We start from the raw sequence: 26,622 nt of genomic DNA, 5'->3' as shown, positions 1-26,622 counted from the left end.
CGCTCACCACTTGGTGAACGCGGTGACATCATCGCAGGTCCTGCAGAAAGAAGAGGATACTGGCTGCGTGATCAAGGGAATGAGGTGAGTTTTTTTAATTATTTTTAACCTCTCAATGGACATTTTATTTAGCATTCTGTCTTAAGAATGCTATTCTTTTCTATTATAACCATGTTATAATGGAAAATAATAAAATCACCCAAACACCAAACCCAAACCCGAACTTCAGTGAAAAAGTCCGGGTTCGGGTCCAGGTACCCAAACTCGCAAAGTTCGGTATAAACCCGAACTTTGCAGTTCAGGGTTCGCTCAACCCTAAATAATAATAAAAGTATTAAACAAAAAAAGCAAAACATTGTAATTCCCATAATCAAAAATAAACAAAAAATGTACAAAATATTTATACATATCAACAATACACACAATGTGACATATTCCAGTAGTCTATGGCTGGACTTTGTGTGTGGGTGTAGAGGACACACGCAATCTCCTGGCATGCTATGACTTAAAATATTTCCCATACTTAGTTTAGCAACTCCCAGATGGCTTCTTCCTGTTATTGGATGCCCTGTCGAGTCTAGCTGTGAACCATATGATCACACAGAAACCATGTCTGTGTCCTTACAATAAAGTGTGGTATTATTCTGCCTACCGCATGTAGCACTTGAGCTATCGTCTACATACATTCTTGTCGATGCCACGGTGAGAAAACCAGTCTGGTATTCACACATTCCCTGCCCGCACTCAAGAGCAGAGATCCGTTTACCATGAGATGCATTCACCGCCGTGCACTCATTTGCGGTGGCCTAGACATAATGAAGGTCAAGTAAAAAAAAAAATAGGCTCTCCAAATTTTGGCCAGGAAAATCTCTCATCCTTGCAACATCTGCATAAAAATGTATGTAAAAACAAATAACAAAAAGTTGCTGTTTCAATTTTTTTATTTTTACCAAGTATAACTGTTATTTTACCAAGGTGTGGGGGGTGAGGTTGTTAACTGCATTATGTGTCATTACGGCAGGGTGGTGGGGGGGACTATACATTCCACGTTTGCTGCCCCCAAAAACCTTAAGCCATAAATGACTCCAACATATGGTGGCATTTTGAAGATACTAAGAAAATTGTTGAAGCTTCAGTCGCTGCTATCAACAGTCTGGAATTTACACTAGTGTTTTACATCATTAGCCCCATCCTTCACAGCTTTCTAGGACCTTAATGCAAACCACATGCAGAACCAAGAATGCTTGCTTAGCCTTGTAAACAGCTGTTTTCTGATTGGCTACCATATGATGGGAAATAGAGGAGCTCTACATGGTCGGGGGATGGGAGGAAAGTGAAATGAATGCAAACGACAGACATATATATATATATATATATATATATGCTCTTCGAGGATGTATTATTTGTGCAGTGGGATCTCAGTTATAAAAGTGTGGGAAGTCTACATGCAGTCCCATGTAAAACCATTAAGAAATCATTGTCATAGTGTTCCCATGCAGCAAATGTATTGCAAACATTAGTTCCACAAATGACATTTAGTGACAGTAGTTTCGGAAACAAATCTAATGCGTGTGAATTTACCCATAATGTGCATATGCACATTATGGGCAATGGAGGCCATACACACAAGAGGAAAAGTTGGCTGGAGCACAGGGGTGTCCCCGACTCTCCCCTGACAGATAGTCCTTTGTTCCCATGGGACCAGATGCATGCTTGTATGAGCTGAGTGTGCATGTTTATGGAGAAGGAAGAGCATTGAAAGTGTGCAAAACCATCATCTGTGTGATATATACACACATACATATATATCATAATTTATGTATTAATGCTGCCCCCAGCCCCTTCCATGATGGAAATGTTAGTCCTATTTTATGTTAGGTCACCCCCTTTACTCTAAATCACCATTTTTTGGCTGTTCCCAACTGATTTCACAGCACTGAACTCCATCTAGGAATTATCTGACACATTGGTTGCTATTCTTTTGACAACAGCACTCGGTGGAAATATCAAGGCAGCTTTTTTTTTTCTGACAAGCAGAAATATCAATATTTGAATAAATTGTAGGTTTTAAACTTCTCACTCCGATGCACCAACAGCAAAGAAAGAAAAAAAAAATTCCCTCCCATTTACTGGGTCTAATCCCCTGGAGCCTAAAGGGAAAATTCTGTGTGCAGTGTTTCATTACAAGAAAGCTGTACTGAGTGACATTTGAAGCGCACATCACAGTCGAACTGACGAAGTTTACTTCCTTCAAACAACAAATAGCAGCTTTGTATTATTTCCCCTTACTTGGGGGGGAAAAAAGCAAAACACATGATGTCTAAGGGAAAAAAAAGAAGAAAAAGAGGCAAAATGTTGATTCGCAAATTGACAGGCCAATCTTTAAACAAATGTGTTTCTTGGGGAGAAGTAGAGCTTTGTTGGAGCTGAGCATTTTTCTTGTGCCTGACAGAAACATTCCGAGGCTGATTAGGAAGAACTTGTTAGGGTTTTGTCTCAGACACTCTGACTCCACTTTTTAACAAGCATGCAAAGCAAGAGGCATAAAGATAACAAAACACTGTCGTTAGGATCCATGAGTGTTACATCTGTCAATCACAAAAGTGTTTTATATCAAAGGCAAATAAACAAGCAGAATTATTAGGAGTGGGTGGGAGGCAAGGGGGTAGGGGTAGGAGAAGCTGTTCAGTAGCACAGACCTAAAAATGTATCTCCAAGATATTTGGTTGATATTAGAGAAGAGAGAATCAATTCAAAACTAATCAGATTCGACCCGAGTTTTGTAAGATTTTATGGTGCATCTGAATCCGAATTTTTGGTGATTTGATTTGAGCAAATTTTGGAGGGAGAGTGAGAGAAAAAATAACAAGAAAATAAAAAAAGTGAGAGAAAACATATGAGATATGAGTCCTAAGAGACCTCAGAGTGTCACCCACAAATCTTTAGGCCAATTGGAGCACCTTTAATTTGTGTAGAATCGAATCAGTCAACCGGTTCGTCTAAATCAAACCCAAATTGAATTTGGCTCATCTCTATTTGATATCAAAATGTTTAGTCACATAAAAACTAAGAAAAAAGTTGACTGTATTAAAATGCAAACACCCTTTGAAAAGGCCCAGCTGATTTTTGGTAAAGTCTAGCATCATAAATATAACAAGTTGTCAAGAAGATTTTGATAGTAAGTTAGATGGTAGATAAGACCCCAATCAACCAACATCTTAGAGAACCATCCGACATTAAGGCCTGTTTCAGGCTGCAAGATGGCTGCATTTAATAGTTCATATTACGGCCGCGAGGCGTGGTTACTTCTGTGGTTCTACTGAACCGAGTTTACCGATCATTTTTAAACTGAGCAGACAGATTTTTATTGGTTCAAAGCAACTAGATTCATCATCACCGATTTGTCAATTTTGGTTGTTAAATCTCAATTGTGGTGAGTTGTAGCAAGAGTGAATGGCAACTTTAAAAAATTACAGTTGCATCTGAATCGGAATTTGTGGTATGGTAATTTCATTCGGATGAATTTGTGAGGCAGAGCGAAAGAATTCCATTGCCAGGAAAATACATTTAATAAAAAATTACACCGACCCAAAAATGTTGGTAGGATTGAAAGAATCTCCTGGTCCATGGACTATTTAAATTCTAAAATTTTTAAAAATGCTTCTGAAATCAAAATTTTAATTATTAAAAACAGCCAAATGAAAGTTGAGAGTCAATAAATTCACTTCAATCAAGGGGCCTGCTTGGGGTATAATGGTTTAATTGTGCTTCACAAATATGACAACTTGTAAGGTTTCTAAGGAGGTCTGGTGAATCAAAGCTTCTTCACAGGTTCTGTTATCTTAATCTTCTGTACAGGAAGCTATAAAACAGGAGCCTTTGTCTTCCCTGTTGTAATGATTTCCACCCTGCTGGCAGTTGGTGTGTGGTAATTCCAATTATTATTGATCATCTGACCTGTGCTAAAAATGGGTTGTCTTGTATAAATCACCATGATATATACACATTGTAGCATGTGTGGCTCCTCGAGAAGATAACTAATGTCAATGTTTGTCTGCCATTGATGGACATGTAATAGAACATGTGCAACTGCATATTACATGCCTATCTGGAATGAAGATAATCCTGGTGTTCCTACATCAATCTGATCTTTAGCAAAAGCAATTATCTTCAGGTCTATGGTGACATTCCAATTATGTTGGACCTATACAAATCTAAAAAATAAAAGGCTAGAAAATGTTTTTTGGTTACTTACAAGTTGTTGCCAATGTAATCCAAGAGTTTAAAGCGACCCTCATGTTCAAACCAAAAATTTGACTATATAAGACAGTTGTTGCCCCTTGTTCTTTCCATGCTCCACCTTTCCTTCATTTTGGACTCCTGTCAGATTTCCATCATCTCAGACTTTCCTGTGAAGAGCACTGTAGGAACATCTAAGATATGTCCCTCTCACCACCACTGACCTCAGATGGAGCAGTACTGATGATTTCAGTGTTGTGTCCATCCAAGGGCAGCAGAGGGGGCATACACTTTCCTACAGCGCTACGCATGGGAATGACTGCAACAGTAGTGGCCATCTTGAAAGGGATCAGACAGGGGACCAAAACGGAAAAAGCATTGGAGTAACCTTGGCAAGGCACCAGGTACAGTATGTCACCTATACATGTGTCCTTTACGGTCAAATTTTAGGTTTATACTGTGAGCCAGAATGCTTGAAAACTTTTCTCATAAACAAAAGGAAACATTTTAAAAAAATTGAAGACCTGACCAAAAATGAGTGATGAAGGCCAAAATAGTTTGGCCCGTCCTTTGGCTGGGAGCAATGGGTCTATCCAATTGTTAGAACATTTCTCAGACATTTCTAGATGATTCGTTTCTTTAGCAAAAGTCACCTGAGAATTTCCCCTATATGTCAATAGAAAACTCATCCCAATTGTAGCTAAATACCAGCATATTTAAAGTTTGGTTTTTTTTGCATTTGAAATGTAAACCTCTACATCTACAAAGCAAATAATATGTTTCCATTCTGTCCTCAGCACTACACTTTGGCGCCTTCCTTCTACTTTAACAATTTAGTAAATATATACAGCAATTAGCATTATTTCCAGCATGCAGCTATAATTTGCATGAAAAAGAAGTTCCATTAAATCAATGCAACTTTTTCGCCCGGAATAATTAGGTTGCTGGCATACCCAACCACTTTCCCACTCACCTATCACCAAGTCAAACAGAGTCAGCTTGATTTTCCCCCCCCTCTCTTGCCTATTCCAATATGCTCAGTGTACCAATAACGCTCTAATGCATTTCACTCTTGACTGGATACAGTGAGATTGCTAATCAGGATTACTTGATTCAGTCAACACTGATTTCAATAAAAAGACAAAAAAAAAATTATCATAAATATAGAGAAAGTGCTGGAGGCAGTGACAGGTGATTAAAATCCCATTCACTTGGAATCATCCTGATTCATGGTGGTCGAATAGAGAGAAGTTTTTATACCAACAGCCAGATGATTATCATCTTGCTAACTCCGAGTCACTTCTGATTGCACATGCACACACAAATTGGCACAAAGCAGATTCATGAGCAACAAGCCGTCATGCAGGGGGAATGACCTCCTTAGTATGAGGCCTTGTAAAATAATGCCTGTGAAACAAGATGATACAGGGAGAGACAAGCTAATTTGGTTAAGAACTGAACCATCCAAGCCGCTATCAGTCATCCACTAGGAGTGAGACGTAAAAAGAAAAAAAAAGACCACAGCGATAAAATCATCATGTAAATTTCTGTATATATTTTGTGACAATAGGTTCCGTTCCATTTCAATATTGTCTCAATGTCGACGCCACTCAGGGTCCTGCTCCGCTGTACCATAAAGCTTGCAGTCTAAAGGGGAAATTGCAAACCAACTTTGACTGATACGAAATGTCCTACTTTAGTTCATTCTCTACTCTTTAAAGGGGTTGTCCCATTGGAGAAATTGATGGCATATGTTGCTGCTCTGAGATCCACTTCTATCTGCAAAACGGGACCACCAAAGTGAGCAGGGATCAGCCGTGCACGCGCGGCCACCCTCCGTTTATTCACCACTATGAGGGTACTGAAAAAAGCCAAGCGCTGGCTTGGCTATTTCAGGCAGTCCCATAGCAGTGAATGGAGTATACGCCACTCATACTTGGTGTGCTCTCCTTCACTTTGGGGGCCCCTCCTAGAGATACGAGTGGGTCCCAGAGATGGGACCCATGCTTTTCTGACACTGATGCAATACCCTTCTCCAAACAGCATCACAACTGTCCAAAGAATGAAAAAAAAACATGGTAGCTTTCTTCCCCAAAAAGCGCTACAACTGTCCATGGGTTACGTCTGCTCCTTGAAGTGATGGGGGCTTAGTATCACACAGAACCTGTGGACAGGTGAGGAACTGTTTCTGTAAGAAAGCAGCCATCTAAATTAACATCTACTTCATCTGTTGCCATCGATACTAGATTTACTATTGGATTGTAAGCTCTTAAAACAAGGCTGTCTTCCATCATGCCTCTTTGACTGACAAAGCCCGTTTAATTTATGGACTTCCTGCTGCATGGCCAGACAAACGGTGACATAGGTCAAGCCAAAGGAGCTGAGGTCCTGTGTTGGGAAGCCCTACGAGGATAAATTATAACCGGCATCAATATGGGCTCAGCGCCCGTATGAATATGGAGGCAGCTCAGCACGGAATGGCGTAGACATCGCATTACCGAAGCTTAGTGATTGAACATTTTACCAGGGGTTGAAGGATAATTTTTTTTCCCTCCCTCTAGATTGACAACACAATCAAGAACAGTAGCAGTGTCAGTGTCAGAGTGCAAGCCTATATCTTACTTAGATGTTGTCTAATGGCAATGAATAACAGCAGTCAAAGGTGATGGAGGCTGAATGTGAGATTCTGGCTTGTGTTCCAAGCAATTAAAGTCTGCAGAATCAATGGGGGAGAGAGCAAGGCGAGATATTATTTAGTGTCGTTATGGCTCATAAAGTGAACCTGTTGAAGGATGGCAAAGGAGAGACTGTTGGGGCCGTAACCAATAAAATCCCGGTTTGGAGGGATCTGGAATGTATCAGGCTGACAGAGAACTGAAGCTGTAGAGTTTAGGAAGTGACCAGGCCGTCTTAACACCAAGAAGAGATAAGGCTCAATTCCCTGCTGTGTCTGCATCTGATAAGGCAAATTATTCTCACTTTATGCTTTCAAGTCTTTCCAGCTCTGCACTCATTACAAACACAAGGTGATATTATTACAAGAGCAGCGGCGGGTTAATGGGGTAAACAGCATCATAGGCAGCAAAGGTCTATGTAGTTAGTATGTACTTTGAATTAGACAAGATAGGGACATATTGCAGCTCTCCGCCACTACTGTATGTATCTACAGGTATTAAAGTTTTGGGGAATTACTGGCCCTCCGTAAGGAGACCGGCTGTGTATGGAGACTTAAGCTGGCCATACACATTAGATAGAAGTTGGTTGATGGTTGAAGAAACAAATATCTGGTGAATGATGGTTTTGCAGACACGGCCATACACATCTTGGTCCATATCGGCTGATACAGTTGCTCAAACTGGCCGTACACGTCCAATGAACGAAAGATCTTTCTGGGAACGCTCTTTTAAAGAAAGTTCTTTCATTCACAAACGATTCGTCTGACTATTGTACAAAAATATTAAACATGGCTGACTTGTTTTCAAACGAATGTTCAATTTGGTTGAAATTGTCTGTTTTGATCAGCTTTAGACTAATATATGACAACCTTTAGGCTATTTTCACATCCACTTTTTTAAATCCAGAAGGCTTTTTCAGCAGAGGTACAGCCTGCCGGAGTTCCCGGTATCCGCCATAGCCAGATAGGGCCGTGCATCACCAGATCCCCTTTAGAAACAATAGGATCCATCCAATTTCTGGCTGGACAAAAAGTTGTTCATCGAAGACTTTTTGTCCGTCCGAAAGCGGACATTTATGCTAGAAAGTGGCCGGATCCCATTGTAGTCAGTGGGGATCTGGCAGTGCACAGCCTTATCTGGCTATGCCCGATAGGGTGAACTCCAGCAGGCTGTCCGTCTGCGAAAATACAGATGTGAAACTAGCCTTAGTGACAATGTTCCATAGGAAAATAACAGACAAAGAACCCCTTTGCATCAATATATTAAACATAAGGTCAGCTTCGGGATCACATATAGAAGAACCAAAATGGGACGCCTATACACATATAGGAGATGACTTCTCCATGATCATTGCCATTTGGGTGGCCAATCATTATCAAGATGTTAGACTGAGCATATGACTTGTCTGAATTTCCTTTTACCTTGAAATCAAAACATACTGCATCCTACAAGAAACAGCAAACAGGGTTGTTTCTTCAGGGATGAATTGGGTAATAATCCAGGTTGGGAGGTTTTTCTGACAATTTTTATTTGATACTTCTCAGGGTGTAGGCCTTAAGAAACTTGCCTGTGACTTTAAGACCTTAGCTCCTTATAAGTAAGAAACACAAGTCACTCAATACGACACATAGAATGTATTTCACTGGTCCAAGTAACAGTTAAACGGATTTTCTGGGTGTTTATTTTGTAGACCTATCCTCAAGATAGGCCATCAATACCAGATCAGCAAGAATCCAACACCCGGAACACCCGGCGATCCGCTGTATTACATATTTACTATATTCCAACAGATAATGATATTACATTGGTGGGATTCCAAATTAGTCATTTCAATGGCCCCAAAAAACAAACAAACCATGAAAGTCCGTTGATATTAATGATGCATCTCTAGAAGAAACTTAAAAAACCCTATGCCTTGGAGGTCAAATTGATATACCTATACACTACAAGTCCCCAAATGGCTCAATGAAAACACTCCAAAATCCGTAACAAACCAAGAAATGGATGACCATTTGCAATAGTGGGTAATAAAGAGGAAAAGTTGGTTAACCCGTTCATTAAGCTCATGAGCATGGTTAAATCGAGCACTCAGGGTGACAAAAGCATGGCCCAAATAGCACATTTTACAACAAGCCATTCTTTCAATAAATCAGACATTGCTTTCTTCTCTATCAACCCCCCTCCTCCAACTTCCCCATTTTGCTGCCACTAACATACTTTGATCCATCATCCACATCGGGTGGTGTAAGAAGTTCCAAGTAATGACTGCAAAGAACATTTGGACAGAAAGGCTAACTAGTGCAGGGCAGATAATTGTGTTTACATTAGGGTTTAATCTCTCCAATAAGGACACAGCAGTAGTTTAATCTGGACAGGAAGGATGGTAAAACGAAATTGAATGTTATGTTTAACACAGCTGGACTGAATCACCTTGCAACAGGCGTTAATGTTGGAAATCACACTTCCAAGGTAACACAACAACAGAATGCATAAACACGAGAGGAGCAGGACACCACTGATGTTGTGAGATACGACTTCCTAAGTAGTGATGGGACATTTTGCTGCGACTTACTCATTTGCTACTTTAATGCCGTAAGAGATTCCTTAATACAAAAAATATCTACGGTCTTATCGCCGTTTTTTAAACACCACCACCAGTAGAAACCCTGATACCTCCAGCTGGTGCCTTGCAGCTCTGGGATCCTAGGTTTGAAAACCCAACCAAGGACTATATTTGCATGGAGTCTGTACATTTTCCCTGTGTTTGCTTGGGCTTCCTCTGGGTACTCCGAGTTCTTCCCACACCCCAAGGACACACTGATAGGGAATTCAGATTGTAAGCTTCATTGTGGACAGTGATGATGATGTGTGTAAAGCTCTGGAGATTAGATCTCTACTGGAGATGGAATATTATTGTGCATGGACCAAAGCTGAAAAAGACGTGGCTATGGCGCCCAAACAGGGGCAGATAGCTAAAGCCGACCACACATTAGATAAATGTTGGCCGAACCCACGATATGGGGGCCTACCAACTCTCCTTTGATGTTGGGAAGATAAGAATAAGCATTTAGAATTTAACTGCCGATCCTTTGGTTCTTGGGAGATAAGATGGTTCCAAGGGTGTCTGGCAATGGCTTTCTTCCCATTCAGGACACATGCACACTCAACCAAGTCAAACGGGCATGTGTATGGAGGATCGAGAGTGTTCAGCCAGCAGCTATCTCATGTACATGGACAGCTTTACGCTGGCTTGCTTTGAGAACCTCAGCACCTAAGAAGTAAAAACATGGCGTGGAAGTTGGGAGATCCATTCATCATCAAAAAAATAAAAATTTGTGTATGGAAATTGAAGCAACACTGAGGACCTGAGGGGGAGTACATTATACATAGAGTCAAAGAAAGCTCCAGAAAAAGTCCTTGTGTCATCCTTCACCCCCTCGGAGACCCTGTACTAGATACAACGCATTGCATCAGTTTTGCCTGGAATGTTCCTTTAAAGGGGTTGACCCATCTCAGATATTAATGGCTTATATCACTGGGATAGGTGCAGGTCCCACCTCTCCAGAACAAAGTGAAGGAGGGTACTACACTGGGCATGTGCTGCAGCTCTCCATTCACCACTATGCAAGTTCTGAAAATAGCCGAACAAGCATGCTAGGCTGTTTTTGGAAGTCCCATAGCAGTGAATGAAGACTACACCATACATGCACAGCTACCTCTCTATGGGACTCCCGGAAATATCCATGTTAGCATTCAGCTCATTCCATAACTCCCAAAGTGGTGAATTTAGGGTGGCTGCGCTTGCACAGTGTGCTCTCATTCACTTCAGGTTGTCCATTCTGGAGATAGTAGTGGGACCTACACCTATCTGACATTGATGGCATATCCTAGCAGTATGCCAACAGTGTCTGAGTTGGAAATCCCCCTTTATTTCTGGTTATTCATATGTTACAAGTTTTCACCATGCTGGTGGTTGTAGTCCAACAGAAGCTAAGGAACCACATCAATTTGTTCCAATCATGATTTTCAGTATTTTTTTTTTCTGTTTTAAGTGTCTCGCTTTACTGCACGTCTGCCAAGTCTAACAAAATAGAAGACATCTTAGTAGATTATTTCAGATACGGCTGCGATGAACTCGTGCACTTGTCCGGGATTTATTTACCAGCAAAAAAAAAAAAAGAAAGATGTTTGTGAGAGATTTCTGCTATTTTAAAAGCTCTCTTTAGTTCCACTCTACTGAAATCTGGCCTGGAGGGTCATGGCTGGTGAATTGGTGGGATCAGCTTCCAGTTAAGAAAGAGAAAATTTGCTTCCAAAGAGACATAAAAAAATAATAATTCTTCTACTGTAGTACATTATGGTCATGTCTGATTAAACACCCTGAGAGGGAAGAGCCTTTCAGCAAAGTTCCCATAGACAAGTAAACTGAACTTCCTCACAGGATACAACCAGCCGAACATTTTTTTTCATAAATTCTAAAAAAAAGGAAGGAAAAAAAAAACAATTGGATTTTAGCTATCGCAAAGAAATTAATTCCAGATTGGCCTCATTGTGTTTAAATGCGAGTGGGTTGTCTAGTAGGTTTGGCTGGATAATTTCATTTTAAAAGTATCTCTAAAATGTGCCATCCCCCGGGCTTTGTGGTTTTCTCCATCATTATATAACTGTAAACTTCTGGATGTAAAAGATTGGATAATTTCTTTCAGATGTTTCAGCGTTATGTTTGTGAACCGCTCGGTAACTAGGAGTAACCATCGAAAGGTTAGCAAGGAGGCAATGTTAAATCATACCACTGGAAAAAAAAAAAGAAAGAAAGGGGGCTTTCTCCGCTTAACTCTTTCACTGCTAAGGGTGACGCATGGGATCAGGGTCAAGAATCTACAGCTCAACGCGAAGGAGCTCGAGGGGGAAGATCTACCAAACGGTCTAAAAGAGAACCTGCCCTGGTTGCTTATACCAACCAATCAGAGCTCGACTTTCATTTTGTTTTTTGAAAACGGCGCTGTGATTGGTTGCTATGGGAAACAGGCAGTTTTCATGAAGTTGCCCCATTGTGAAGTCGACATGGGGCAGAACTATGGAAGAGGCTCTTGAAAGGAGTAACTTGAAGCTCCCGGGCCTGAATGCAAAACAAGTAACAGTGCCCTTTATACAATGACCTTTTACATACTAAGGGCCCATTCACACGACCATATTCATTTTTGCAGTCTGCAAATTGTGGACCCACAAAACATGGATACTGGCCATGTGCGGATCGGCAGGAAGTGTAGAAATGCCTATTTTGCGGACAAGAATAGGACATGTTCTATTTTTTTTGTGGGGCCGTGGAATGATCATACGGATGCAGACAGGACACAGTGTGATGTGTTGATGTCCACATCTTTTTCAGCCCATTGAAATGAATGGGCCCGCATCCGATCTGCAAAAAATGCAGATCAGATGCAAAACAAAAATACAGACGTGTGAATTGACCCTTACCAACGTTGTAGTTGATAAATTTGGGGCATGTAATCCCCACAACGGGAACTCCCCCTGACCTACCGGGGCCACCCACTTTTTGGACAGGGTTCACATAAGCTGCACACATTTTCAGCTTGAATTTGCCAGGACTGTCTCTGAAAATTAGGGACAGACCCTGCAAATTCGGGACTGTTGGAAAGTGGGCTTCCGAGCCCCCTGAGAATCCTCAGACTGTGGCTAATGTTAGGCCATACTTGAAATAACCCCCATAATTCTGAGGGTGGTACAATATTTCCTTCTATACAGGGGCAGAGCTAAAGGCTCATGGGCCCTGGTGCAAGAGTTCACCTTGGACCCCCCTTACCTTTGTGGCCAGGAGCTGAGAAGCACATAGCCTTCCTGCTACCTGAGGCAAAAATTCTTGACCTAACCCCTTCCCTCCAGCCAAGATTCTGGGCTCCAGTGCAAAATCTATGATACACCTTCCCAGCGTGCATTTACCGGTGTCTTATGAGGCACAAGGGTCTCTGGGCCCCCTTAGGCTCCTGGGCCTGGTAGCGACTGCATGCCAAAAAATGTCCAGTTTGGCATATGCTGTGCCAGTATATCTCATGGTGTAGCATAGTTGTCAGCAGTCCTGAATTGGCAGGGACTGCTCCTAATTTAGGTGGAGCTTATGTGCGCCCCACTCATAATTGGGTGGTCTCAGGTCAGATCTTACATACCTCGAATGTACCAACCACAATGTTGGTAAGTATGGTGTACACAATTATACAGTTGTATAAAAAAAGAAAGCTGTAGAATACATTGTATACTTTTTTTTTTTCAATGGGGGTCTATGGCAGATGTATGCGACTCTATAAGTACAGAGTTACATATTTTTGGGGCATAATTTGGGGGCGTTCTTTCGTTGTTCTCTCTGAACGTAATTGCCAAATGGTTTGTGAACTTCACGTACTAAGTGAACAATTCTATGGTATATAATCCACAATACGCGTATTACTACAAAATTGTCTCTTATTTCCATTATGACCACGAGAACTCTCTTTGAAAAGGGAACTCATTTATATTTTACACACACGGTTTTATGTCAATGGACTAACACAGAGCAATTCTGTTTAGGGTATTGGATTTGCTGCCGTGACGCCCAAGAAAGTTTTTTATTGTTAATCAATGGCAATCAATTGTGAGCCTTGATGTTAAATACGGATCAATACCGCTGGGCTGCAGATGAGATCTGATTTCAACTGGTGAGCAAAGCTGCGGAAAAAAAAGGGTTCGTAATCATAAGGTAAGTCAGGACTCGGAACATAAGTCAGCCGAATTACTGTGGGTCGTAAACTATTCTTTATGCCTCCAAAGCAAGACAAACACAAATATAAAGTCATATTTCATTATCATGGATAGTGCACCTCATTGTTTTTTAGAATATAATTTTAGCAGGAAGGAAAAAAAAAAGCGAGAGAAAAATATAAAGTAGTGCTCGTGACACCACACGGTGGGCAAGCGGTGTAACTGCAGTTTCCCCAACTCCACTGAGTATAGTTATACCTATGGCCCATGAATCTCATTTTATGCGATTAAGAACCATAAAAATTCAATAGCTTTTCTTCTGCAATTCACATTTTACCTGGTGAAATATCATAAGAATTTCATTATCTTTGCAGCTGTTGCCTAAGATCAAGCAAAGGTTATTATCCTCTTCCAAAAACACTATAGAATATGTACGAAAATGTCAGGAGACTGGGCATTAAAAGCTAGATTAAAAAAAAAAAAAATTGTCAGAAATTTTAGAATAAAGCGCCTGTGATTTATATACAATTCTCCATAAAAATACAAAAAATATTTTGCTAAGGAAATTTCCAAACTCTGAGCAAAATCCTTGCACAAACATGTAACGCTCAGCATGGATCAGCCTGCATTAGTATGTTAACCTCTTAGGTGGCCATGATTAAGAAGGAAACCGATGAAGATTTGTATAAATTGCTGCAATAAACCCACAGTATCACACCGGCCTGTTAAAAGCGTTAAAAAAAAAAAGAAGAGGCTATCAGTGGTAAGAAGGTGATTGATCAAAAAGCCCTGAAAATCATGAGGATTCTGTATAGTCCTTTGGCTTCCACTGCTATGTTTCCATCTATGGTGATAAATTAGCATTAGATGGAACCTAATGAGTTTACTAAACATTTGGGATTTGTGCTAATAAACTAGCTGGCTGTGAACTAGCAGAAAGAATGAGCAATCCCTGAGCACCCTCTTATCTCTGTAACATGACAGTTATACCACGGTTCCAATCTGTGATCAATTCATCATCCTAGCACCATTGTACATTCTTCAGAAAAAAAGATAATTACTGCATCCCTGGATCAGAACACTCATATTTCCTTAAAACTGCAGGTCCTGATAGCGCGCACTGTCACTACTTCCTTCGAGCTGCACTCTACAACTCTATTTATGATCATTATTTTCGCCTAAACAAGCCTTTTTTTTCACACACACACCTCCCCCCCCCCCCAACTTGATAACGAAATCTGCTATGATGAGAAGGGAACAGTAAAGGCATTGTTTCCTCAGTGGAGTGCTTTCACGTTCAGCACAGACTGCTGACAAATATTTTATTCAGGGCATTAACAAAAGTTTCCAGCTCAGAGGGAGAAATTAGGACCATTGCCTTTAAAACACGGCCCCTATTCTGCAGGTTAGGGGGTCAAAAATAGATGCCCTGAAACGCGTGAACGTTGGGGTTCTACATAGGCCTCATCATAGTATTAGGAGTTTCAAAAAATTCTACCAACATAGAGGATACATCCACTTTGTTGGTAAAATTTTTGAATTTCTTTTTCACTTTTTACCCTACTTTTTCATATTTTTGTATGTTGTATGTTACTTATATAATGTATTTATTTATTTCATTAATTGTGTTTGTGTGTGCATGTCATTTTATTAATTTATTTTATTTATTGTATTCATGTATACATGTAATTTAATATATTTATTTATTGTATTCATGTATACATGTCATTTTATTTATTTATTGTATTTGTGTATACATGTTGTTTTATTTATTTATTGTATTCATGTATACATGTCATTTTATTAATTTATTTTATTTATTGTATTCATGTATACATGTAGTTTTATTATTTATTTATTTTATTGTATTCGTGTATACATGTCATTTTATTTATTTATTTATTGTATTCGTGTATACACGTCATTTTATTTAGTTATTCATTTATTTTATTAATTAATTAATAACATTTTTTGTATACTGGTCTACTCTGTTTTAACCACCAGCACATGCAATAAATTACCCAAGCACCAAGCCCCCCCCCCCCCCTCCCCTACCCCCTTCTAAAACAATGTAAATTAGTTACTGCTTACAGCCTAATAAATGGGAACAAATGTGTTTTGGACTGGAGAAAGGGTTCTGGATGCAGTAATTGCTGGGAGTAATTATAGTGAGGTCTGAGGAAACATGAACATTGATTCACTTGTAAAGACAAATAGCCTAAAGAAATTACATTACCAAAAGAATGCATTCAGCTAAGGACAGGCTTCTTCCAAAAATTCCCTCCCCCTTAGATAGGAGCAGGGTTCATACCGAATAAATGGAAGTGAAGGCTGGAGTGATGGTCCCGATAATGACAGAACAGTCAAGAGCCATAAGGTATGGTGGGATAATTACAACAAAAAAAAAGTGGCTTACTCTAGCAAGGTAGGCCTGTTATCACTGTGGGCTATGGAAGAGATTATAAACTTGCATAAGTCACTTATAGGTTGAAATTAATGACCTTTGGGAAAAGTATTGTTATATTTAGAACCAAAGTGTCAAATGTAACAAATTGTTCTTATTCTGTCTTTTTCGGAAAGTATTTTTTATTTTTTTTTCAAGATCCATTGGGCTTCCCTTGGGTCTCGCTGTAGCCAAGGACCAATACACACATCTCACAAGTAACAGATGACTTCACTGCTTTGTCCATATCAGTGCCCATTGACCTCAAATTGTTGGGACTAACACCATGTCCAATTCAATATCTCCCCCTTCCCTTGTTTCCTAACCCAATCTTTTTGTGTCAAAGGACAAATTGCTACAGTACACTTGGAAAATAGAAATAGATGGGGGGGGGGGAGACCTTATTTTGGCCGCATTTCAGTAACAGAATATCAATAAATAAATGACAGAGGAGATTCGACCAAGGGGGGACGACAGCATCCAAGCATATTGATTTGATTTACAAAAACCTGCCTAATGTGAAGGAAATGCTGTGGGTGTGAATTCATACTTAACTGCAGAAAAATCCCATTTGTTTCTCTCATTAAATGCCACTCATAAGTCTCTGCAGACGTTTGTGTGATGTTTTCACAGACTCATCCAATTAAAGCTGGACAGTCCCTTTAGTGAGTTAGAACATAACACGACGCATTTCAGGTTTTCAGAGGCAAGAAGTTGTAACTGCGCAGCCAAGTAAAGCCTCATCGCCGTGCTATGATGGGGAGGGGGCCTTACAAATACAATTGCTTCATACCTTAATCATTTTTAATAAAAAAGCCATTTCTCTTTCCAACTACCCCATAGCCAAAAATGGGGCGACCATGCTCTTGCCGGGTTGGGAATACAGGGATGTCCAAGGAGAAGAAAATATCTCCTGAACACTACTAAGGGGTGTACAATTTAGCATTTTTATTTTTGCATTCTTCTTTGCTCTTATGAAATAGTTCAGCGCAGCACATTGGGGTCAGTTCCAATTTTTTGTGCAATTATAAAAGGACTTTAATACCAAAAAAAACAAAAAACATGGCCTTTCCATCCCAATGGCCTCAGCTTCCTTTAGCTGATAATGACAGAAGGTGGAAAATTTAAATCTACTTTGGACTGGTGAAAAAAAATAAATAATCCTCACAATACCCAACACCAATTCAGTTTCCTGGCTATTATCCCAACTAAAAAGGAACTTGTGCCCTTTCATTACACGTTAATAACCCTTCTCCAACTGTTGGGGTTTTAGATTTACTTTTTTGGTCTCCCAACTTAATTGAGCCTTCTGTGCCTTTGCAGTCTGAGCAAGAGCTTGCGTAAGGGTTAATTTGCAGAGCACCACCACTGCATTCATGAACAAGAAGTGTCCATTATACTACTCACAATCAACCAAGTCCTTTCAGCGCACATATGTCACTGTTATATGACACTACTAGCCCCTGGAACTGGTTATTTTTCTTTATTCCTAAAACCACCCAGCCAGATTTTATTCCTTTTAGATTTATTTATTTTTTGTTAGGATTTTTATAACTTATTTATTTATTTTTTATAGTAGGCATAAAAGAAATTCAAAATGTTTTTGGAATGTAAAAATAAATAAATAAAATGTAAGCTCCTGATTTTTGTCTTGGGAATGCAAATGCGTAAAACTGGTACCAGTAGGACCACTGGCTCCTCCATGGATCTAGCATGGCAACAGGAGCCCAGTGAGTGATCGGTCAGAAGCTGCACTTTCTCACCAGATGTGTAGCAGTGTTTCGTCTCTCAGTAGAGACAAGCTGGAGCCGTCTCTTTCCGTTAGCGAGGGCCATGCTACATGTCTTACAACAACACAAATGTATGTCTTTTCCTTTCCACACATGTTAAACTCATTTCCTAGTGAATTATGGAGAAAACACAATACTGTCTCTGCTGCCATTTCCAAACGATGCCTTTTCGAGTTACTCACCCATAACCTCACATTAAGGGATGACTTGCTGAGAAAATGTCTCTTCCTATGGTAAAAGTATCACTTGCAACCACTTTTTAAAAATGTTTCTATTTTTTTCTTTTTTTAGGGGGGGGGGGTAGAATTCTGACTAATTCAACTTACATCCGAACAAACGTTAACAATAAAGTCCATTAGGCTTCTATGTGATTAACCCTCCCAATCATATAAACCACTTAAGGACCTTTATCCATCTAAACAAAACACAGTTTTCTATTTTTAATTTTCCATCAACTGATTCAATTCATCGGCAGCACCGAACAGTATTTTCACTGATCCGCACACATGCATGCGAAAAAAAAAAACTAAGTAACGCCATGTCAGTTTCATAGTCTGTATAGTTTTGACCGCAAACATTTTTGAAAGATTCCCCATTAAGATAAACTAACAAGAGGAGCTTGTGTTCTGGCAACCTCCTCGACTTGAATGGTTTTCATTTTCTTGGAGTGCAAGTTTTGCAGGCTCTGCCAAGTACAGGTTAAGCTCCCAAATTTGGATTTTTTTTCCACTTCCTGTAGCCTTCCTTGTCAATCACTTCCTGGCTTGCCCTAAAGTGTCAATTTCTATCACTGGTGATTTAATCTGCCATTGCTTCCATCAGATATTCCACTGCCACTACAATCAAGGAGTCTTAAGTGTATCATTAGCCCCCCTACGAGGAACCCGAGAAATGCAGCATGGTCTGTCTAATCCTCACCACATGTACGGAGCTGCTGGTCTCTCTCTCTCTGTTTTCATTTTACTAGTAAATGAGAAAATGTAAGCCATAGGGAATTGAAACAAAATGTATATGTACGCATGTTCTCAATAAGCAGATAAACATATATAGGCCTATACATTAAACATAGCAAGGACAACATGTCCGTCACTTGAATTTGCACACATAATAGAAATGCAATCATTTTTAATTTTTTATTAACATTTCTAAATTTGAAATTTTACTTTGCGGAACGCCGACTGTTGCCTTAAAACGCAATGGGGCCTTTCACGTAAGTGCTAGGTTAAAACCCTCCAAAAAAAGTTTGTCTTCTACAGACATTTAACTCTTTGGCACCTGAATTCTTTGCACACCAAAACTGCAAATGAAGTGGTACAATACGCCAGCGCTGTACGAACGCCACGCTAGATTTGCTGGTAGATTCATCACGCTGCATTATGGGTTAAATCACCCACAGAACAATGAACAGTCAAGGACTTCTATCTGAATTTAACATCATTCCTGAGACTTTAACCCGTAACTGAGGCCTAGTGGCGCTGTCTCGACGACAACACTTGTCAAATCACTTTCTCAGAAGGGGAACCATGAAGCAAGTCAACCAACACTATTTAACTAGCTCTTCAGATGTCCACTAGGAAAACGGCGAATCCTGTGTGACAAAGCGGAATACATAGGCAAAGACCATGAGCTGAATCCAAGCCACCTTAACAGTGCCCACCATATGAATAAAACCGCCTGATACATTCTCATCTTGAGAATCAAGTTATAGTTTGACAGTTCATATAAGGCCTCATGACCGTGTCCGTATTCGCGGCCTGCAAACCATGGATACGCTATATACGGACACCTTCCATGTGCAATACAAATTTTTCTCACTCCCATCACTAGAAATGACAATTTTTGTCCGTAATACAGACAGATGTGGACGGCACATGGGTGACATCCGCGTGCTGCCCTTGTTTTGTTTTTTTGGGAAACTTTTGAAATGAGTCCAATATGCAATCATCAAAAAGTGCAGATCAGAGATGGATACAAAATACGGTCATGTGCATGAGGCCTAACTTAGAATTATGTTACTGCCCTGAACATATAGGAAGCAAATTCAGCTTTGCTACATCTGTATTAGAGCCACTGATCATTACTGATATAGAACAGGCCCTTTCAATGGCATTACAAGCACTTGGTCAGCTGCATCCTGAGTATTATTTCCTTATGTTACTTCTATATCCCACTTTAAATTGGCAAGTGTCAAGTATTAATCAAGAACCTGTTACTGCTTATGTTGCAATTGTGTTTGTTGTCTTAATAAATATGTTGCTTCTACCACACTGTACAGTTTCATGGAAGATAGTGAATAAAAGAACTGAGAAAGAGAAGAATAATAGGAGATGGGAAGAAGGAACAGGAATTAGAAGAGAAATATGACATGGAGGAGGAAGAATAGGACACAGAAGAGAAGAAAACATACAACGAAGAAGAAGGACATGACATGGAGGAGGAAGAATAGGACATAGCAGGGAAGAAGAAGAAGAAGTAGAAAACATACAATGAAGAAGAAGGACATGACATGGAGGAGGAAGAATAGGACATAGAAGGGAAGAAGAAGAAGACATACAATAAAGAAGAGGAAAATGAGGAAGATGGAAGATGAGGAGGAGGAAGAATAGAGGAAGAGTAAAAGAAGAAAAGTAAGCTATATTTAATGAAGAAAAAGGGTATGTAGATTAAGAAGGAAGAAGATAATACACAATATACAATGAAGAAGGGAATGAAATAGAATAGGAAAAATGTGAAGATGGGGAGGGAAAATAAAGTATGTACAATGAATAAGCTAAAGGAAATGGAGGGGGGAGACAAGGAGGTAGAAGAAAAGAAAGGAGATGAAGGCGGTAGAAGGGGAAAACATACATGAATAAGAAAGAGAAATGGATAAAGAGGAGGAAGAAGAAGATGAAGAAAATAAGGAACAAGAAGTTGAAGAAAAGCATGAAAAAAGAAGTGAAAGAGGAGAAGGAAACTGAAATGAAGAAGGCGAAGAAGAAAAGGAAAAGCAGAAGAAAGATAAAGAAAGGAAGCAAGAAAAAGAGGAAGAAAGAAGAGGACCAGGAGATGGAGGAAGAACAGGAAGAAGAATAAAAGGAAGATGGAGAAAGATATATAATATAATAACAAGCTGGACTTGGTCTATACTTTGTGCCATGAAACATGTTGGCCTTATGAATGGCCTCATAAATACATAGACCATTCTAAATTCTCCCAAGTGATAATATAGCAGGAAAAAAACAAATGAACAACAGGTTTTACCCAGTTCCATCTATTAAGGAGTCCTACACAGACCCTAATGTGTCGCCCGTGTCTTCTCTCTGGCCAGTAGTAAGCAAACAATAAAACATCCACTTCTCGTTAAGTAAATAATTTGACAGACTGCTTAGAAAGTAATGAGAACACGCTACTTAAAATCAGAACTCGCTGTGTTGCACTGCACTGCTAGATCAAAGATTACTGCGCTAATGAACACAGCTGATAGTTTACTTACTAAAGGCAGCGTTCCATTTCTTGAACAGTCTTTTATTTAAGCAAGAGACTTCCAAGATTGGAGCTAATATAGCCTTGTAAACACAATATCACCGAGTCCAGTGAACAGCCTAATGTTATGTTACAAAGCCATTATCCTACAGTTCACGGCCTTCGAATACGTCGAAAAACATATTCGCTTTCTGACCAAAAAAAACTCTGGCATATTCCCTATCTGATTACTCCTTCCTGCTAGGCCAAAAACATGAACTCAGTCGATTTTTCCATGGCCTCATCCAATTCATCAAAGAAAACTACATAGGCCTGCAGTATCTTTCCTTTTCACCTGATAAGGCCGCAACAGAAGCACAGAATGGTTAATATCAGGGTAACTCACGGCTATAGTTTTTGACAGGAGCTCTCCGGGAACCCACCCACCCACTTCCGCACAAACACATACTGCTTTCATATGTTTTTTTTAAAGCAATACAAGGATGCCAGAGGCCTGTGTACTTCAAGGGCTTGGGTGGCTCTATCAAATGAAGCAGCCAGGGAGGAGAAGACAAAAAAAATAAAATTATGATACATGGCTCAGTCATTGACCCTGTTTCTTCAGCGTTGGCTGATCCTAATCTGGAGACGTAAAGTGTTTCAATTCAGAATCATGCCTTCTCCCCCCTACTTGATCTGGCACTAATAATACAGCGGAGAGTGTTTCCTATCATATCTGCTATTACCAAAGAGGCTAGAAGTGGATACTTGTGTGGTGTTTTAAAATTAGTGGGGTTGGCTGCAGTGCTCTGAATTTTGATGTGGAATTGAAGTGTAGATGATGAGAACTTTCGCAGCCGAGACAAGAAAGCAGATTCTTCCTTGTCTATTAGATTTGGGCATGGGCTAATACAAATGATGCATTGTGTACAATGGATATAATTAGACATACAGTATCGATGATAAACTCAATTCTGCTACATATCAAGCAAGATCATGATATAATCGAGATGATGAATGACAATACAGATCTCGAAATATCACTTTATTGGCCCAAATTGGCCACCAGTACTACTAGAGCTGTTACTACCCGTTGGACGTCCTCCAATTGCCGAACTATTACAAGGATGGCTGAATAATGATGACATGACTTAGATCATGTCAAAATTATTACCCGTAATCTGACCTTATTCCGTGCCTTACATTTATAACATTGGAGGTGTTAATCTTTCACTCACTAATTCTGTGTCAAGTAGCAACACGGCCATTAATCAAAATTTTCCTATATCCTTGAAATCAATGCCAAATTTACGGAAGAGAGGGAGAACGGGGCCGAGAAGCTGTTTACTCACAAAATAACAATTTATTACAGAGGTCTTTGAACCATGCAACACCTTGTAGCGCAACATCATCTAGACATAAACCGGGTTTATTCTTGGCGTAAAAGCTTGAAAAAAAAAATGAAATAAAATAAACTAGTTTGACCGTCTTGGGGGCATTATGCAAATGCTATGACACTTTGTCATTTCAAAGTTAAACAAAACAATCATTTCGCCCAGGTTATCCAAATTCTACTGAAAAGAAATCCTTGGATCTGTAAGTGATGTGTAATTAAAATTATTAAAAAAAAATCCTTCTTGACAGGCCAAGGCTTAGCCAAAATGTAAATGACATTAAAGAAGACAATGAATTTAATTTTATTTAATGTCCCTTTTTGCAGATCCTCATTTACATAGCATTTTTAACAAAAGCATTGACCTTATAAATGCTGGCATTTGTACAGCTTCCGCAGCGCTGGATTTAATCATGCTTTCACAAAGCCATGAGGGAGAGCCCTCTAAGTTCTCTCTGGTTGGGTAAGGGGTAGGAATGAAAAAAAAAGGAAAAGGAAAAAAATGGAAGAAAATAAAAAAAAGGACTGGAATTGGTCAAATGTTTACCCTTCTTGCTTCTGAAAACAACCTGACATGAACAGTGTAAAAGGTCTAGGGAATAAGCCATTGCTGTTTGTAAGGCTCTGTAATAATCAGACATAATCGTTTGGAAATATAGCTAATAAAAAATATAATGAGTGCTCAGCAAAATCGGCATTAGGCCCAAATTACATGATATTAATACTAGAACAGGTGCAGAAAGGCGCTTTAAATGAGGTAAATGAATAAAATGTCCCAGAGCACAACTGTGTGCACTGACAAAAAGTCAATCACATGAATAATTCAGCGACTAGGGCTGCCAGCAAAGGTCAGATTTCTATGACCTTTGAGACAGGAAGTGAAAGGAAACACTGTTTGCTACAAAAACTCCAATCAGTCTTCAGCTACTGTTTTACAATTACAAAAATGTGTTACTTGATAATTAAAGAGGGGAAAAAATCTACTGTCAGGTATTCCCGACATTCAAAAAAAAAATAATTTGTTTTACTTTTATCTATTTTTATTATTAGTCTGTTTATTTGTATTTTTTATTATTATTATTATTATTATTATTATTATTATTTAGAATTATTATTATTTATTTTGTTTTACTTTTAGTAAGTAAGTGTTTAACATGTCATAACTATAGGACCCTACCAGTTTGAAATTTAGCAGCAGCTGTTAAATATGGCAAAAAAAGTTTTTAGTTTTATTTTATTTTTTCTGCCTCTTCCCCCTTTCCCAAATCTCGAGCTATTCCAACTCTGTATGAAAGAAAATGGGATAAACAGATGTCTGGCTTACATGCAGGAAAGTAGGACACACTTGGAATGATAAGTCTCCTAAACTCTATAGAATAATGCCAAATTTATTTGGAGGGGGGGGGGCATTACTACCCTCGGAGATGCCAACCAGCAGTATGTCTGTGATGGCACCATCTGGAAATACATTGCAGAGCATGCTATTAGTGATACAGAGTAAGCAGAGTCATAGTACCCAGCCTCTGGGCTGCCAGTGCTTCTCCAGTTTGCTGCTTCATGTTTTCATAGTAATGCAATCCCTGCCTCCCTCTTTCTTCCTCTACAATCAGTCTTTTCACTTCCCAACACATAGAAATGAGCTCCCTGTGTACAGAGAAGTCAAACAAGGGAAGAGCAGAATGAAAAAAAAACTCCATGTGGAAGTACAGTAGAATGGATCACACCAGGAATTTCCATAGGTTGCAATAAAACATGGTATGTGATGGCTGAAAAGAATTATATCGGCCTATAGTGTGGTTTGGGTTTAGAAGTCACAGCAGTATCCTGTAATCATTTACAGCTATAGGAATGTACCGGTGAAATAGGATAGATTTATCTGTCCATAGCTGTGATATGTAGACAATGGGTGTTCCTAATGAGGAACATCTGCTTTTGTGTTTTCCAAAAAAACATTATTCCACTATGAATATGATACCCTCGTCCTTTTCAGAAATACCACAAGGAAAATAAAGTGTCTTTTAACGTTCTTTTATACCTTTTTTTTTAAAGAAGAATTTCCCAACAATTTTATGCGATATTGTTTTTATTGCTAACATTCCCTGCAATTTTGTATTTATATCGTTTAACATTTTTATTTGTTTATTTATAGTAGGGTTTTGTTTGTTTGTTTGTTTATTTATTTACTTTGCCTTTTTTGTTGATCATTTAAAATATTTGAAATATATATAACCAATTGGTTCAGTCGCTTCATAAATTAATTTCGTGTTGACCTCCAAAGAGGGAAAATGACAACTTCATTCATTTGTTGCCATTACCGTTGCCAAATTTGTCACACTTGGGGCGGTAATGTTGGTTGACAGGTATTTTCAACAGATGAAGTCTTATATAAAATAGAGGAGGATTATAAAGCTTTGTATAGTTGTTTTTTGGGTTATTTTTTTCATTCTCATTACTGTCAAGACTTATTCTATTGACTGGGAGTAGTGAGTAAGGAATGTATCTAAGCTGAATAATGTCCAAAGGTGGGAGGGGGGGCTAACGAGATGTAATTGTGCATATTTCACTTTAACGCCAAGTAGCCATGTGGTAACACTACTTGTGGAAACCGTAAATTGACCAAAATAACTATAGTGCTAGAACCAGCAAGAGTACTAAACATTGCAATTTGGAAGGAGCACCGGCCAGTAGAGCCGCTCAGACATTAAATATCACTATTAGGAAATGAAGCTTTTGCCAACGCCTCATTTAATAGGCACCCAACCAAATGTATTTTTCAATTTTTTTTATTTCAATATTTCCTCTTAACAAGTAGCTGGACCACAGTATATTATATACCGAAGGGAAACGGGACTACTATACCCAGTAAGTGTGGGGCCGTCATAAATGATGAATTTTCAAAAGAAAAAATTCACTCATCTTCAGACCCAAACTGAAAAAAAAATGATTAAAATTCCTATAAAATTGTCATTTTTTTTAATTTAAAAGCAAGGCAGATTTTTCCATCAATCATTAAGATCTCCAAAGCCTTTATGTGAGGCGTAAATGGAGTTTCAATCTTCCTTATTCAAATAAACATGGTGAAGCCATTAACTAAATGTTTCTGTGATTTTTTTTTTTCCCTCTCTTCTTCTCTTCTGATGCTTTCAGAATATCAAATTATAAGGCACTTGTCTAAGGCACAAATACGGATTCAATTTGCACTTGAAATACTTCAATATAACAATAATCAGTTGTGTAATTCATCTAGCACTAGATATCTGATGGATCCCTCCCCAATACATTAATGAACGGATTAGAAAATCTGACTTTTCTAAGTCAAAGAACACTCCATGCAAAGTGGATCAAATGGCAAAAAAAAAAATATATCATATGCACAGATGGAGTCGGACTGTTGAAACGGTTTGATTTTTTATTTTTTTTGTTACCACTATCATTAACACTAACTGTACAACATAAAGGCTACAAATACAAAGATTTCCTGACAAACCTATGGTGTCCAATTGTACGGATCCTTCTATTTTAAATGCCCAAAAATGACAAAAAAATTGACAATAAATTGAAGACAAATATTTTGGATTTTTATTCCGCCTTTGACGTTGGGAATCTATGAGGTGTTGAACTTGTCTGACCCAGTAGCAGAGTGGAGGGAACAACTGGTCAAACCTATTTGATTACTAATAAGAGAGATGTCCCTCCTGTCAGATACCTAACATTCCCCACTAAGCAAACAGATATTCCGCCTAGTTAAACATTAGCATTGCTCTCTTCTAGTGGTTGCATATTTCTGGAGGCTTAACTGTAGGACTTTTCCGGATTTAATTTTTCACTCACTGGACAGCAAAGTTCATGATCAAAAGATAAATTTGTAATGAAAGCTGTTGAAAT

General features: G+C 39.1%; 1 protein-coding gene across 16 annotated transcripts in view; it reads right to left on the bottom strand.

The window, feature by feature from the left end:
• EBF3 (EBF transcription factor 3) overlaps window positions 1-26,622 on the bottom strand; it is a 142,574-nt gene that overhangs the window by 104,989 nt on the left and 10,963 nt on the right. The window lies entirely within an intron of this gene.

Source organism: Bufo gargarizans, chromosome 6 (assembly GCF_014858855.1).
Source record: "Bufo gargarizans isolate SCDJY-AF-19 chromosome 6, ASM1485885v1, whole genome shotgun sequence".
Lineage (NCBI taxonomy): Eukaryota > Metazoa > Chordata > Amphibia > Anura > Bufonidae > Bufo > Bufo gargarizans.
Note: the sequence above shows the minus strand (reverse complement) of the source record. Positions and strands in the feature narration are given on the sequence as shown.